General features: G+C 37.3%; 1 pseudogene; it reads left to right on the forward strand.

Moving 5' to 3' along the window:
- Positions 1-1525: 1525 nt before the first annotated feature.
- Positions 1526-2297, forward strand: LOC113256035 (40S ribosomal protein S6-like; annotated as a pseudogene).
- The last annotated feature ends 15459 nt before the right edge of the window (positions 2298-17756 follow it).

Consider the following 17756-nt stretch of genomic DNA (forward strand, 5'->3'; position numbering starts at 1 on the left):
AATGAAATGTAGAATTGGAATTTGAGTTCAGCAGCCTGGTTTCAGAGTCCAAGGGAAGTTTAGTTGGAAAATTTAAAATAACTTTCCCAAACATGTAAGGATCACAAATAGAGAGTATCTCCCTCCATTTTTCCAGGAGAGTTTTTGGACAAACCAGAACTGGAATATTAGTGTTATTATACAGTTGCAGAAGCAGCTAGGCATTCATTAATAAAATATTGATACTATAGTTAAATAATGTCATGTCTTTTAAAATATTAATGTTTTTTCAGAAACAAACTTTATATTATAATTAATATATTGTAGAATTTATATATTAGATATATAAAATATATCAAAATGAAGAAGCTGAGGCACAGCTTTGAAATCCCAATGCCTACTTCTCCATAGTCTCTTATAAACTACCATAGAAAGACCATCAGCTGAATTCATTCACAAAATACACAGCATGGTCTTTTTATTGCAGACACCTTCACAGTCAATTCAGCCCAATGAGGAAAGGGCCATCAATCAATCAACCAGACAGTTAATCAAAGCACACACTGAAAGGTCTATCAAGTGAGGGTTCTGAGAAGAATTTAACTTTGATTTTTGAACACTAAAAATACCTGGATTTTAAGTGGTGAGTTTCTTTCCAATAGAAGATGGAGCTCTCTCTTTTTTTTTTTTTCTATAAAATAAATGGTCCTACTTAATTCAAAATGGGGCCAGCCAATCAATCAACTTTCTGAAAAGCAATTCATCCTAAATGTTTATAAATATCCAAGTTTAAAAGGGAGATAGTGCAATAACAGTGTTCATTTAGTTCTTTTAAAATTTCTGCAGAAATGTGTTACATATAGAAAGATGGGAACTTTAAAAGAATCCAAACCACTAAAAGTGATTATACATCAAGGAATATGAAGTAAAATTGTGCCAGCCAACTTGATTTCTTCTCTTGTCACTTACCATAAATTCAGGTGGCAAAATTTGTGTTTCTACCTGAAGTCTCAAATTTTGTGTTTCCTTCTTAAAGCAACCTCCAAAGTTTGACTCAACACTACATTGCTGGGAAGAGAAAAAAATCATCTTCAACCTCATCACTTCTTACAAACTAACATCACATTATAAGTGTTTTTGGATGACAAACTTTTTGTTTGCAAGCCAGTAAGACCACAGACATTTTTAATAAGTATCTGTCCAAATAAGCTCTAAACTCCATCACATCTCACCTCTGATAGGGACTAATATACATTCCTAAAATCAATTGAATGATTGTCCCCAAACTAGGGGGATACTTAGAATTAGAGGTAAAGAACATATAAAATTTTAAAAGATAATTAATGTGAAGAGAAATACATTCATCACTAAGCAATTCCATTCTACTTTTTTTTAAATGTTCGAATAATTTAAATTTCGTAGCTTAATTACAATAACATGTGATGGATTTCAATCTGATTCTCAAAATAATCTTGCAAAACTTGCCTCAAGGATTACCAAAAGACCTCTTTCTCATGGCATCTTGGAGGTGGTAGGCTGCGTTAGAATGACGCGGAACATCTCTTTCCCAGGTGCTAATGGCCAGAAACTACTTGAAGTGGACGATGAACACAACTTTGTACCTTTTATGAGAAGCATATGGCCACATAAGTTGCTGCTGATGCTCTGGGTGAAGAGTGGAAAGGTTACATGGTCTGAATCAGTGGTGGCAATGACAAGCAAGGCTTCCCCATGAAGCAGCGTGTCTTGACCCATGGCCGTGTCTGCCTGTTGCTGAGTAAGGGGCATTCCTGCTACAGACCAAGGAAGACTGAAGAAAGAAAGCACAAATCTGTTCAGGGTTGAACTGTGGATGCCAATCTCAATGTTCTCAACTTGATCATTGTAAAAAAAAAAAAAAAAAACCAAAACCAAAAACATAAACTGGGAGGAGGATATTCCTGGATTCACTGATACTACTGTGCTTCATCACCTGGGGCCCAAAAGAGCCAGCAGAATCCATAAACATTTCAATCTCTCTAAAGAATATGATGCCCACCAGTATGTTGTGAGAAAGTCCCTAAACAAAGAAGAACTCTAGAACCAAGCACCCCAAATTCAGCATCTTGTTACCCCAGGTGTCCTCCTGTACAAACATTGGTGTTGCTCTAAAGAAACAGAGTACTCGGAAAAATAAAGAAGAGGCTGCAGAATATACTAAACTTTTGGCCAAGAGAATGTAGGAAGCCAAAGAAAAATTCCAAGAACAGATTATCAAGAGACGGGGGCTGTCATCTCTGAGAGCTTTTACCCCTAAGTCTGAGTCCAATCAAAAATGAGATTTTCTAAGAGTAACAAATAAATAAGATTATAAATCAAAAAAAAAAGAGAATTAACGAAAGAAAGAAAGAAAGAAAGAAAGAAAAAGAAAGAAAGAAAGAAAGAAAGAAAGAAAGAAAGAAAGAAAGAAAGAAAGAAAGAAAGAAAGAAAGAAAGAGAAAAGAAAGAAAGAGAAAAGGAACTGAAACTTTGGCTGTACTTAAACCCTACATTCTTCATGAGGAAGATAAGAGTAGAGTTATATTTCTAAATCGATGCCCCCCATCAAAGCCCACTCTACTATGACTGCACTTCATGGGACTCCAATCACTGCAACTCATAAAAAAGGTATTATCATCCTTTCCTTGCATGTTGCTTTGTAAAAAGCATCTCTGTCCTCTACATGGAAGGCAGCAAACAATAAGCATTGAATAATGATCCTTTGCCCCTAAAAAACGCTGTCCCTTCTTCAGTCTAACGGCCTATTTAGTGGGTTTCATGCCATTCCTGGTATTCTGGAGGTTGCCCCCTAAATATCCATATAGATTCCAGGGGTGTCCTTGAACATGAGTGGTTCTCACAGCATCAATGGCTGTCTTCACTCACTGTTAAAAAGTCAGCCAAGAGAAATGTGTCTGCTAGAAATGAGCAAGTACACAGAACCTTGTCCTTCTTCTATTTATTTTGGTAGGCACTTCCCTGCACGTACTCTCCAATAGAGACCACTCTTACTAATCCAGGTCACAGGACGAGATGGAAAAGGTGGTATGCTCCTTCCTTCCCCTGGAAATTCACAGACCATAGTTCCTCTGCTAATGCTCTCAGAGTCTTCTAGATTGCTTCAGGCCACTGACTTGTTTGTAGACCACATCTAGAAAGAGATAAAACACTGAGAGTCCTTGTCTCCAAGGGAGTTATTCTAGAAGATACTGTGGAAAGGGCCAGGTATACCCAGCTACAAAGAGAGGCACAGACAAAGCTATACCAGATTCTGCTTTGGTTTTTGCCCTAAATGCCCAACATGCATATATCTTGATTCATTCACTCATGTGGGACTTCTCCCATTGATTTTCATTTTTGTGACCTGGCACATCTCTATTTACTAGAACCCTCTGTCATGGTTAGATTTTGGCTTGTATAGAGTAGTAGTCCTTAATGGCTGACTCCTTTATCTGAACATATGAGAAAGTAGCCCAGGTCTTTCTCCTCCACCGCAGTTTACATGTAGGCACTCTGTCTTGGGACTCTCTTGGCAAGTTGGTACCAGCTGGGCAGCTCTCCAACTTCTCTGACTTCCCACTAAAGACACAGGCTCCTATGAGCTATTCATTCCTTTGGTTTTGGAATTCTTATTCATCTGACAGTTTCCCTTTTAGGAATTCCTTAGGTTTAAGATGACCTCTTCCTCTCCTTTGCAGTAGCACGGCGGCTCCCTAAAGTAGGCACTCAAGAAATGTTTGCTAAAGGCATATGAATTATTAGTATCTCATCCTTCATCAGTGACTTTATTTTCAATCCAAGTTATAAGCACCTGACAATGTTAGGAAGAGTCAAGGTCACAGTCTAATTTATGGGTATTTCTCAGATAGCAAGTGTACAAGTTTTAAGAAAGTAGTATTTTTTTCTGAGTCAAGCCCCCTGTGGACCTGGGTGCATATACTTGGGAGGTAAAATTTTTTCCTGAATTTTTATGGTCTGATTTTACTACTGCATTTTAATTTTATACATGGAATTGTCTGCATTCTCCAAAGTCCCAGGAACTATGACTATGAGGAGAGGAAGAAATTGATTGAATGTTCAGCTAAGGCCTCTGATTCAGGCCTTGGAAGATGAGCATCGGGGGCCTGGGCTATCCCAGAGGTGATCATTATGATATTTTATCTTCTTTCCCGTTTTACAGAACGAAAAATGGGATGAAAGAAACAATATGATCTAAATTCCAATATGATAAACAAAATCACTGAGGACCAAGCCAGTTTCTCTGTCTGAAACCAAGAAGATGAAAACTCCTTGCCAAGAGCCGGAGCTCCTGAGGGAAGAAGCTGAGTTTCAGCTTGGGGTATAATTCCCAAAGGGCTGCTTAGAGTCATCTTAAAAGAAAGCCTGAGGGAAATAACCTTCCTCTGCCACATCCAATGCCTCAGACTGAAGAGGAGCCTCTAGTCAAGCAAGGCTGCCCTCAGCTGTTGCCTGTCAGCCTGGGATAGACCCCCCATGCCCAGTCTCCCCTACTAGATCCAGTCATTCTGTGCCCTCAGAGTGGCACCTAGTGGTGTTATCCAGTGTTCTTTAGATCCCTTCCTGTCAGGAGTCAATACCTACCTCTCTCTGGTTTCTCACTCCATCATTTTTGAGCTGCCTGGCTTTGGGTAAGTTACTGGCCTTCTCCGTGCTCAAGTCTCCAAAAGTAAAAGACGGGTGGGGGGGCGGAGAGACAATAATAACAATGACCCTGCAGATGACTTAATATGTGTAAAGCTTTTCAAACAGGACCATGGTAGGAAAGATTACAAGACATACTGAGTATTTTGGTTTGGCTCTTTACACTTTTTAAAGCACCCTACCCCTACCATCAATCCGATTATCACAGCCACATTGTAATAAACTAGCAAGATGAGTGACCCCCCACCCACTGACTATGTGAAGAAACTGATACTCAGAGAATACAAGTGATTATGATTTGCCCAAATTAGCATAGCTAACAAGTAGTAGAACCAGACTGGGCGTCAAGTCTTTTATATATGGTCAGAAGCTCTTTCTACAATATCACGCTGACTGAGTTCCTCAAAACATTCCTGGATTTACCTAGAAAGCCCAGCCTCTGAGATTTCCCAAAGTTCTACACTCCTGACCCAAATGGGTGTTGGAGTGCCAAGAAGGGAAGAGGTATAGTTTCCCCCATTCCTGGTCGTGGATCATTTTATCATGATGCTGCTGCTGATGATGATAAAGACAGATATTAGCAACTATTATTACCTACCACTTAAGGAAAGCCAGTCATTTCCAAGATTGCATAGTCATAAGAAATAATAAATGACTATCATTTTATGACACTGACTTTTGAGGTTGTCATTTGCATAGTAATACATAACAGGAACAATGTCCATTATCTTCCATGACTTTTCTAATCTTATAATATTCTGGGAAGACATTAGATATTTATTTAAAAAAGAAAATGAGTGGGACTGACCCCAGCTCAGGCTAACACGAGGCGGGAAATGTGAACATGAGCTCATGGAGGCAGGACGGAACATGAGTGGGTGTCCTTACCTTACAGAAAGCAGAGGGCTTCTCTGGAGGATGAAAGGAAAATGGCCAGATGGCTCTGAGAGTTTCTGTTTTCCTGCAAGCTGGAAACTTCCCTTGAAAAGCTACCTAAGAAAAAGTGAAACGGTATCACTTACCATTCATTTAATTCATTAAAATGGGAGGCGGAATAGTGATGGAGTTGAAAGCATGACCTCTAGCGTCAGAAGTCTGGGTTCTATGCCTGGCTTCACCATTTACAAGCTCTGAAATCTTGGCCAAACTACTTAGATTCTCTGTGCCTCCGACAAAATGGAGATATTAACAGCTTTTATCATGTATGAATAATAAATAAGTCAAACCATGCAGCTCACTTAGAAGAGTGCCTTCCACTTAGTGATAATGCTCAAGAAGTGTTGCCTATTAATATTGATGTAGATTTTCCAGCAGCCATTCTCTTCCTCTGCCTGCTTCCCCATTTAGCAATTCGACTCAGCCTAGGAGCATCAAACCAACAGTCCCACTAGGACTTCGGGCTTTGTTAAAGACGGATAATCTTTTAGTTACCTAACTCAGCCTACTCGCTAGGGCCACATATTTATCATGTCCTCACTATCCCCCAGCCTCCTGCCTCCTTTATTCCTGGCTCCCAAATGCCCAAGGACAAATATGTATGTATACACTTACATCCCTCCCTCTGTCCTTCTTCCCAAACTCAAATCTCGATGTGACTCCATTCTACTAACAAACATGCTTCACACTTTCTTGAGCCAATACGCAATCTCTATAATGGCCCTCTTTAAAATGTCCTCTGGACAGCCACATGATATGAATATATCAACCTTTATCCTCCATTTCTCCTTCAATATCCATTTATTTTCTGACTTTCCCAAATGATACCTTCACACCCATTCTTCATCCTCAATCTTCTCTGTGTTCTGTTTTCTTCAGTCAGATCACAAAACTGCTCGAGTCTGCACACCCTAAAAATATTTCCTTAAGTCTGTTACCCTCTCTAGCTAATATCACACTGTCACATTTCTCAAAAGTGTGGTCTAAATTCCCCGCCTCCACTTCTCAACCTACAGATATCCTTACATCTGACTTATGCTCCCATGGTATTTTGAATGCTTTCTTTCAAACAAAAAGTATAAGACTCTTGGAGGGACAACAGGTGTGGGGGGGGGTGTGCATGTGTGTTTGTATTCTTCATCCTCCTACATGTCTATAGCATTTGATATTGTGTCCTCTGCTTTATTGTTTAGATGCTCTTTGCATTGTGACACCATCCTTTTCTCTCTCTTGCTGCCTCTCTTACTCAGACTCAAAGTGAATAGATTGCCTTCAATTGCTTATTTTCTTGCTTAAATGATTTACTCTTTTGCTGATACTTCTGTTATCATTTGTAACTGGTTTGATTTTTCTATGGCTTTTGCTTCCACTTGTTAAAGTATTTAATTTGATTTTGAGAAGCATTCTGTTTGCCACATTTCTCAGTCTCTTCAGCCTCCTCCTAATGAAGGTTGACCTACATGTGGTAATGAATCACCTTGTTCTTCTTGACTCGGTCTGAGTGTCCTGTGGGAGATGTGACCCAGAACTGTTACAGCTCCCATCCTGAATTTCTGTTTTTCCAGCGTCATTGAGGTATAATTGACAAATATAATTGCATATATTTAAAGTGTACAATGTGATGATTTCATATATGTATACATTGCAAAACATTTACCATAATCAAGTGAATTAACATATTTATCACCTCACATAGTTACCTTTTCAGGTGTGTATGGTGAGAACTCTTAAACTATACTCAACAAATTTTAGAGTTCTTGTCACCTAAAGACCAGAATCCTGACTCTAGACCCTAACCTTAGACCCCAAAGAATGCTCCTTACAGGTTTTTGTTAACATATCTGGAGAATTGGCATAGCTGCTAAAATATTCTATGTCCTATGTTCTATGAAATCGTGGGTATTGTATTTTAATATATGTGGACTTATACAAGGTTGCGAATGTATGTAATCCAGTAGAAAAATACACATATAAATGTATATCTATCAGCCATTGACTATAAACTTCTCATAGAAACACAAAATTTTATTGCAATCTTAACGAGAGAGAAACCATTGAGTCCAATTTTACAAAAAGAGGAAACATTTCCCAAAGTCATATTTTCAGTTAATTTTCTGAGGTTCATACAACTCAGTTTTTGTGTGCTTACTACCAAATAGAGTGGCCATCTTTAAAGTGAACATTGTAAGGTTTCTCAAGGAAACTTTTAATTATATTTTGAAATAATAAGCTTCTTTCATGTAAAGATCAATATCGATGTTTTAGCATGCAAAGGGAAACTGCAGTCAATATATGAATTTTTATTCTGTACGTTCCTTTCTTAAAAAATCACCCTTATTGAGGTGTAATTTAGATACTATCACAGCACCTGTTCTTAAAGGGACACAGCTTGGTGAATTTTGACAAATGTATACACCCACGTAACCACTATATCAAGATACAGACCACTTCCATTGCACACAAAAGTTCCCATGTGGCCCTGCCACATTTAAATTTAATCAACAAAATTGTCAAAAACAGAGGAAGAAAAGTGTGGGAGAAAACTTATCCATTGCAAAAGAAAGTTGAGTCAGCACAAAATAGAAAATCAGATACAAACATTTATTTGAGCCATATGTTATAGCAGAAGAAAAGAATAGCAAGAGAGAACAAAGCTTACCTGAGGAACCTAACAATCAAGGGAAAGAGGGAAAGTATGTCAACACTAGCATATGTATCGATGTATTAGAAGAAGCAACTTTTCTTACCCCTCCCCCCTTTGGGAGGCCATTAATCACTGGGAACAAAGTAATAAATGATATGGTCAACAACAATTTCAATTGAAACGCAGGCATTTGACTTTCTCATAAATGTTTTCTCAGTGACATCCTAGGGCGTAGTGTTGGGAAGCATGAAGCAAGGGCATAAAGGGACTGTTCAGTTGTGTGGTCTGGTTATCAAGCTTCATAGGGATTTGAATTAAGATAAGGAGAAAACATCGTCTTTGGGCTGTTTCTTTTAAATAAAGCACGGCCTCAGTTGGCCGTGTAACAGAGGTGGGTCACACACAATTTAGTATCCAGGTTGCCAGGTATGTGCAGGATCCCCCCCGCCCCCCGCCACCTCTACGGAGGTGGGCAGTGGGAATACCTGAAAGGAGATACTTTTCTCAGAAAGCAATCGTGTGTGTGCTCACACTCTTAGCTGCTTCCCAAGGAGCAGAAACAAAACGCTGCCCCATAAAACAGGGAAAAGATTCCTTTGACATTCCTGTGACTGCTGGCGTTTTGAAGAGAAAGGAATATGTCTCAGCGAGCACGGGGCTCAGACTGACAGTCAATGGCAGATGTTTGGTTCTTTAAAGAAGGCAGCGCACCTCGTGGCCAAATCCTTATGTCATCAGCAGTAGCCATGCCAGAGCAGGACTGACACTTGTATTCACTGGGTCCTGAGCACCAAGAGTAAACTGAGTTTTATCTAGGAAAACCAGTCACTTTATACTTCTTTACATCCTTGAAAATTATTCTAGCTTCCTCTGAGAAATCCTGGTGAGCTGTTAGAGAGATACTATCTGATTAATGATACCAACGAGTTACAGCTAATAGAATTTTCGTTGAAAATAGCCACTGAACCCAGGATGTTGAGAGAAGAATTAACAGACGATAAAAGAGGGAAACCACTTGTTTAAAAAAAGCATCTTTGTCCAAAGGGATTGAAAATGTCTTTTGCAATCCCAGTTGGCAGGAAAAAAGGTCAAACAACTTCTTCCTTGATTAGGCAGCCCAGTGTTTTCATGTGCTATGGATGTAAGCCAGAAAACAGTGGTATAAATAATGTCTCTAGTTAAGGAATCTTTTCAAACAAAAGAACACTAAAAGGAACAGGATCACTGACAATAATATTCCTCTCTTTTCCAAGTTATAATAGGTTGCAATAGAAAGAATGTTTTGTGTGTCAGTATTCATGTTCCTAAAAGTTGAGCCCTGCTTAGATGAGAAAATTAATCAAATTTGCAAGTTATTCTCAGTTTTGCAGTCTGGTTGCTTGAAAGTCTCTGAATAAACAAATCTGTGGCTCTACCTAAAACAGTAAATAAACCCTTGATATATTATATTATTAAAACTGCAGTATGGAGGATAAAAACTAATCCTTGGGATTAGACACTGAAATTCATAATAAAATAATTTTCTCCAGTAGCAATGTGGTTATAATTACAACAGCAATAATAGTGCATTGTTAACAGAAAAAAATTGTTCCCTAATGGTGGCCTCAACTTTAGGTTGAATGGAAAATTTTACGTCATTGAGAGGCAAAGAATTCATTATTCAGATGGATAACATCAGAAATTCAAGCTGTAGAATGATATTTTACTTAGACTGTCCATTTGTCACACAACTAGGAATTAGTAAAGTGTGGCACATCCATTCTGAAACATTACAAAATCATTAAAAATGATTGTTACAAAATACACAAGTGTTGAGTAACTTCAACAATGTTTATTCTTTCTTTTTCAGTAAAAATAATCTACAAAGCTCATATTAACAATGACTAACTCTGGGAAATAAGAGATTTTTCTTTTCTTTTTGCCATCTGTTCAAAGTCAACTACAATAAGCATGCATGATTAATATCAAAATTAAACCTATACAGTATAATGTAAACATTCAACACTTTGTATTTAGTAAATGCAGGTTTGTTCCAGATTCCAATCCATTCATCACATATTTTCCATTAGAAATGGCCCCTACATCTCTTAATCTGGGATTTACAATTTACATAAGACTGAACATGCTGGTGGCTATAGAAGGGGGCCTGGTCAGGAGCACATTGCAGCAGAAATCCAGTGTGTCTCTGTTTAGAAAAAAGGGGCAACTGTTGAGCCACATTTACTCAGAGGGAGGTATGCATTTGATGGGGAGGGGTGAGTTTTAATTTGCAAAGAAGCAACATGCGTTAACAGGGGTCTTAACAAATGAGTTTTCTATATGGAATGATATTTTTCTTTCTAAGCAATTTAGATGATAATTTCCATAATTGAGAAGCCATTTCTGGATAGAATTCTTAATTCTGGAGGTGAGGAGGAGGGTTACAAATGCAAATGAAGGAGGTGGCCATCGACCATGGGTTTCAAGTTATTTGGACTCTGGATATGACACTAGGTGTATGTGACTGAAGGCATCAGATATGTTTTCAAGGGTTTTAATCAACTGAATGGTCAAGACTAACCTGTGTGCTTAACTGACAAAACCAAACTCTAAGAGATGGATGGGAGGAGCTCCAGAACGAGGCAAGCAAGGGATGGGAGACATGTACCCAAAATGATACAAGTACACAAAGCCTTAATAGTTTTCAAACTTTGTGTTTACATAGAGATGATGCTATTTAGAAGAAATAAATCTCTTTTTAAAGAATCCTGCCTGCAGTGTTCAAAAGTGTTTCTTTATTCCAACTTAAAATATAGAAAATCAAAAATCATTTGATGACACATTTCAAAACATTCATATTTTCCAGATGATGACTGCAAATATTTTAAAAGAATATCATAAAACCCACTAGACAGGCTATGAACCATAGAGAAGTTTAGGAATGATTAAAGTCACCACTTTCTTCTTCCTCTATAACTCTTCAGCTGACTGAGAAGAAGTGACTTCAAAATTTATATAAAAATTCGGTGGGGATGCCTGGGTGGGGCAGTAGGTTGAGTGACCCACTCTTGATTTCAGCTCAGGTCCTGAGATGGAGCCCCACATCAGACTCTGCTCTCAGCACCAAGTCTGCTTAAGTTTCCCTCTCTCTCCCTCTGCCTCGCCCTCCTTCTCTCTCTCAAATAAATAAATAAATCTTTTTAAAAAAGTTTAAAAAATAAAAATTCAGTTATGAAACATTTGCCCTTTTTCTCCAATATAAAAAAAAATAGAGCTATTCCCAATGTTTGCCTACTTGCTTTAATGTGTTTTCTGGAAGGAAGAGTAAACAGCATTTAACATAATGTTCAGAGTGCAAGGAAACTCTTAGACCTCTGTCCATGCATACCCATGGTTTTGATGCAAATTATGTTTATTAGAAGAATTATGTTAAAATAGCTCCCTTATGCAAACCCTTACCACTCTAATCTTTCTAACTCATTTCTATACCTATCACAAGAATTCTTTCTTAATATTTTCAACCACATCTTGATTGAAATTCTGAGGATGGCATGCACGTAGCAACATGCTCATTTCCAATGTGTTGACTTTATCTGGCTTCTTTTGAGAACTCTCAGTTATTATAGGCATGGCACAAAATGTTAGATGCCGCCCAATGGTGCATTGTACTCTTTGCTTGCGAAGGCACCATTTTACAGTAGGTATAAATAAGAATTGATTAGAAAGTTCCCATCTGGAACTTCATATCTGTCTTCACTGAATCACTGTCATGACTTGCAGACTCTAACATTCTGGCATTCTACGATGATATTCAAACGGCAAAGTCTAGTTCTATTTTTTCTACTGCATAAAACTCCTGCAGTTTTTATTTCAATTGACTTGTAAAGTGTATAAAAAGTGAAAATATTGCAACGAGTTTTAACGAGTAAATGGTAAATTATGCACTCCCTCGGCTATTAGGCAAATTCGCAATGCTGTGGAACATTTAGCTCTTTCTCCTGGATAGCACTTGACATTTCATATGCAGATGAGTCAATAGCTTTAGTGAACTTTTGCCTAACCTATGCCTTAATACACAAAATAAGCAGTGAAAAGTGTCCAATTGCTTAACCAATCTGTACGTAGGAAAAAAGCCAGTTGATTACTTTATATGGAACACCATTGACTGGAGAGTCATGTCACTCAGGGTATTCTTACTCAAGGGGTAGCAAAGAAACGTTCATTTCGACTTCAACTTAAGATGCTTCATGCATTCAATTAATTCTTCACATGAAAAGTGACTGTAAGATCCCAAGCAAACAAATGAGTATAGTTTTCTTGTCACAATGAATGGATGACACTTTCTTATCTTGCAACAGTTCCCATTCATCGGCATTAATTCTGGCTGTGTCAAAAGACAAGAATCATTTTCCAATTTTTAAGAAGTTGAAATCAGCCAGACCAAAATTATTGTCATTGCAAACTAATTTATTTTTATCTAAATCTGTTCTTCTTCTGGTTTGCAGATCTTGATGCAGAATCAGCTTATATCAGGGGATCAATTTGAAATGCTATTTGTAAGTTGCCATAAGGCACATAACTTTAACATTTTCTGCATTAATTCCATACTTCATTACTTAGACTTTGAAGTCCATCTTCTTCTAAGTTGATTTCAAACATCTCGAAACTATAATAAAATAGTATATGTAGAGAAACCTTCTTAAATTTTCCTTTAAAAAATTTAAAAGGTTAAAAGGAAAATAAAGGAACAGAGGAAGAAAGAGGGAGAGAGAGAGGCAGGCATCACTCTTCCAGTTCCATCCTCAGTAACGATGTTCTGGTCAGGGGCTCTGTTGCCCTAAGATCTTTGAATGTCCTAATGCACATCCCCAGTCCATCAGTTTGTTTATCGTCCTTCCTGCTTCACATCACACTTCTTTCTACCCTCCCTCACTGCAGCTCCTCTTTAGGTCCCAATAACTGTATTTATCACCATTCCTTCTCTGTTCTCCCACTCTTGCTTTCCAGCTCTCCCAGGGGAGGAGAGGTCTCCATATGGCACTTTGAATTTTTGACTGTCTTATCAAACCATACCACCATTTAATTGGGAAAGGGGAGGACAGGTACAGGATAATAAGTATTTGTAAGTTCAGGAAAGTCGATGCAAAAAGAGTAATTTCCTGGTTTCAGAGCAGACCAAAGAAAACATTATTCCCCCAAAGGTCAGGCTAACACACAAAGCTTAAAAAATAACAATCATAATTTACTGCTAAATTGATGGTATGGTTCATATACGTTGGGTCATATGCATTCTATGATTATTTCTCTAAATGTGATTATTATTGACTTGATTTTCCTCACCATTAATAGTGATAAAATTTAGAAGTTCATACCAAATAACAATAGGGGACTAAAGAAAAAATACCATTACTTGAAATTACTAGCTATTACATAATAAGTTCATATATTTAATAAAAAGGATAGCAGGACTACATCACACTAAAATGCTTCTGCATAGTAAAAGAAGCCCTAACAAAAAGAAGACGCAAACAATGAATCATGGAGCACTACATCAAAAACTGATGTACTGTACGGTGACATAACGTAATAAAAACCGTTAAAAATATTAAAAATTTAAAAAATAAAATTAAAAAGAGGCAAACTACAGAATGGGATAAAATATTTGCAAATCATACACTGATAAGGGATTGATATTCAAAAGATACAAAGAATGTATATAACTTGATAGCAAACAACAACTCCAACAACAACAACAGCAACCCAAAGAGTCCAATTTTAAAATGGACAGAGGATCTAAATAGACATTTTCTCAAAGACATACAAATGGCCAAGAAGTACATAAAAAGGTGCTCAATATCACTAATAATCATGAAATTCAAATCAAAACCATAATAAAATATAACCTCACACTGTTAAGATTTCTATTACCAAGAAGACAAGAATTAACAAGTGTCGGTGAGGATGTGGAGAAAAGGGAACCCTCATACAGTATTGGTAGGAATGTAAATTGGTGTAGCCAAATGAAAATATGAAAATTCCTCAAGAAAATAAAAATAGAACTACCATGTGGTCCAGTAATTCCATTTCTGGGTATTTTTCCAAGGGAAATAAAAACACTAACTTGAAAAGATATCTGCACTCCCACGTTCATTGCAACTTTATTTACAACAGCCAAGACGTAGAAGCAACCTAAGTGTCCATTCATGGATGAACAGATAAAGAAAATGTGGCATATGTATATACAATGGAATATCATTCAGCCATAAAAAAGAAGGAAACCTTGCCATTTGCAACAACATGGAGGACCTTGAAAGCATTATGCTAAGTGAAATAAGTCAGAGAAGGACAAATACCGTATGATCTCACTTATATGTGGAATCTAAAAAAAAAAAAAAAAAAATGAATGTACAGAGAACAAATTGGTTGCTGCCAAAGGCAGGAGCTGGGGTGGGCAAGATGGGGGAAGGGGTCAAATGGTACAAATTTCCACTTATAAATTAAATTAGTCATGACGATTTAACATACAGCATGGTGACTATAATTAATAGTACTGTATTGTATATTTTTATTTAAATTCCAGTTAATTAACATATGGTATAATATTAGCTTCAGGTGTGCAATTTAGTGGTTCAACACTTACATACAACACCTTGTGCTCACAAGTGCATTCCTTAATCCCCATCACCTATTTAATCCATTCCCCCTCTGGTAACCATCAATTTATTCTATATACTTAAGAGTCTGTTTCTTCGTTTGCCTCTCTCTCTCTCTTCTTTCCCGTATGATCATTTGTTTTGTTTCTTAAATTCCACATATGAGTGAAATCATATGGTATTTGTCTTTCTCTGACTGACTTATTTCATTTAGCGTTATACTCTCTAGCTCCACCCATATCATTGCAAATGGCAAGACTTCATACTTTTTTTTAAAGGTTGTATTTATTTACTTATTTTTAGAGAGAGAGACAGACAGAGTGTGAGTAGGTGGTGGGGTAGAGGGAGAGGGTGAGAGACTCTCAAGCAGACTCCCCACTGAGCCAGCACAGGGCTCTATCTCATGGCCCTGAGATCATGACCTGAGCCGGGGGCTGAGTGATATTCCATTGTGTGTGTGTGTGTGTGTGTGTGTGTGTGTGTGTGTGTGTGTGTATGACACATCTGCACAGCAAAAGAAACAGTCAACAAAGCTAAAAAGGCAACCTATGGAATGGGAGAAGATATTTGCAAATGACATATCTGGTAAAGTGTTAGTATCCAAAATATATGAAGAACTTAAAAATCTCAACACCCCCCAAAAAATAATCCCATTTAAAAACGGGCAGAAGACAAATAGACATTTTTCCAAAGGAGACATACAGATGGCCAACAGACACATGAAAAGATCCTCAACATCACTCATCATCATGGAAATACAAATCAAAACCACAGTGAGATACCACCTCACACCAGTCAGAATGGCCAAAATTAACAACAGAAGAAACAACAGGTGTCGGTGAGGATGCGGACGAAGGGGAACCCTCTTACACTCTTGAGGGGAATGCAAACTGGTGCAGCCGCTCTAGAAAACAGTATGGAGGTTCCTCAAAAAGTTAAAAATAGAACTACCCTCTCACCCAGCAATTGCAGTACTAAGTATTTACCCAAAGGATACAAAAATACTAATTTGAAGGCATCCACGCACCCCAATGTTTATGGCAGCACTATCAACAATAGCCAAATTATGGAAAGAGCCCAAATGTCTATTGACTAACGAATGGATAAAGATATATTGTATATTTGAAAGTTCCTAAGACAGTAGATCTTGAAAGTTCTCATCGCAAGAAAAAGAAATCTGTAACTATATGTGAGGATGGATGTTTACCACTTACTGTGGTGATCATTCTGCAATATATGCAATATATATGTAAATATTGAATCATTATGTCTTATAACTGAAACTAATATTATAGGTCAATTATGCCTCAATGTTTTTTAAAAAACAAGATAAAAAAAAAGTAAACAAACAAAATCTTTTTTTTTAATTTGAGGTGTTCACTGACCCTAAACTTCCCAAACATTGAAAATCTTTTTTAAAGTCCATATCTTATAATAATGTTCACAGTGAAATTCCAATCACAATTCATCCACTAGTTTTAAAAACGCTTTGCTGTTTCTTTCGGTATCTATGCAAGGAAAATTGAAAACCAAGGGAAAAGAATTGGTGTGATAAATCAGAATTCCTTATCAATACAGAGTTAGGAGGTAAGAGTTGGAAAGACAAGCCACCAAGTGTGAAGTCTCACGGACAGAGAAGTTTTGACAGGAAGGACTGGATCTAAGTGTTATAGCTGAAAGTGTTCAAAGGAAATTAAGGGCTAAGACTTGGCAACAGCCCAACTAGAAATCAAGTGTCCCCACGTGTAAGTGAAGTTTGGTAACAGAGGAACCAGAAGAGTCTATGTTTGGAGCAAAAGGCAAGCAGATATCAAGACTTTGAGATGGGTCTTATTTCCTAGAAGAAAACAGAATGATCAAGGCAAAAGCCTAGTACTCTGAGAGGATCCAGAGAAATATATCTATTTGGCTGAAATAGGTCATTGTACCTTTGAATGTTGGACTGCTTGGTCAAATTGTACCACAATGTAGTTGAAGAAAGGCGAGACAGAGATAGGAATGAAATATTTGAAAGTTGGGCTGAAGTTAGCCTGAGTGATAGTCTGAATATACTAAAATTTTATTTGTGCCTCTTACACTCTTTCTGAGCATTTTGTGGGTTCCTAAATATTATGACTATTCAAAATTTTACTTACCTACAGAGGAATAAATTAAAGATGAAAACACAAAATGCAACAGTATCCTTATTTCCAAAGCCATCATTTATTACTTCTACCTACTTTCAATAATTTGTGAAGCCTTACTAAAAATATGTAAACCATTTTTTGTATTGGGAAAAAGGACAATATTTCAAAGAGGGATGACAAGTGAAAAAATGATATTTCCTAAGCTATAATTCAAACAGGATATTTTTTAAGAATTAGTCAATTGTTATTACATCCAGATCTAAAATAAGACACTTTATTGATAAAGTCAATTATTCAGTGTAAGAAGGATTTCCCACAATATATAAGACTGGGCTTATTTTGATGCAAAAGATAGAAACCCTGACTAAAATTTTCTTTTTTTTTTTTTTATTTGCTTTGTTGTGTTTATTTGTATTGTTCTTTTTTTTTAATTTTTTTTTATTATATTATGTTAGTCACCATACAGTACATCCCTGGTTTCTGATATAAAGTTCGATGATTCATTAGTTGGTATAACACCCAGTGCACCATGCAATACGTGCCCTCCTTACTACCCATCACCGGTCTATCCCATTCCCCCACCCCCCTCCCCTCTGAAGCCCTCAGTTTGTTTCTCATAGTCCATAGTCTCTCATGTTTCATTCCCCCTTCTGATTACCCCCCCTTTCTTTATCCCTTTCTTCTCCTACCAATCTTCCTAGTTCTTATGTTCCATAGATGAGAGAAATCATATGATAATTGTCTTTCTCTGCTTGACTT

The sequence above is a fragment of the Ursus arctos genome, unplaced genomic scaffold, assembly GCF_023065955.2.
Source record: "Ursus arctos isolate Adak ecotype North America unplaced genomic scaffold, UrsArc2.0 scaffold_4, whole genome shotgun sequence".
Lineage (NCBI taxonomy): Eukaryota > Metazoa > Chordata > Mammalia > Carnivora > Ursidae > Ursus > Ursus arctos.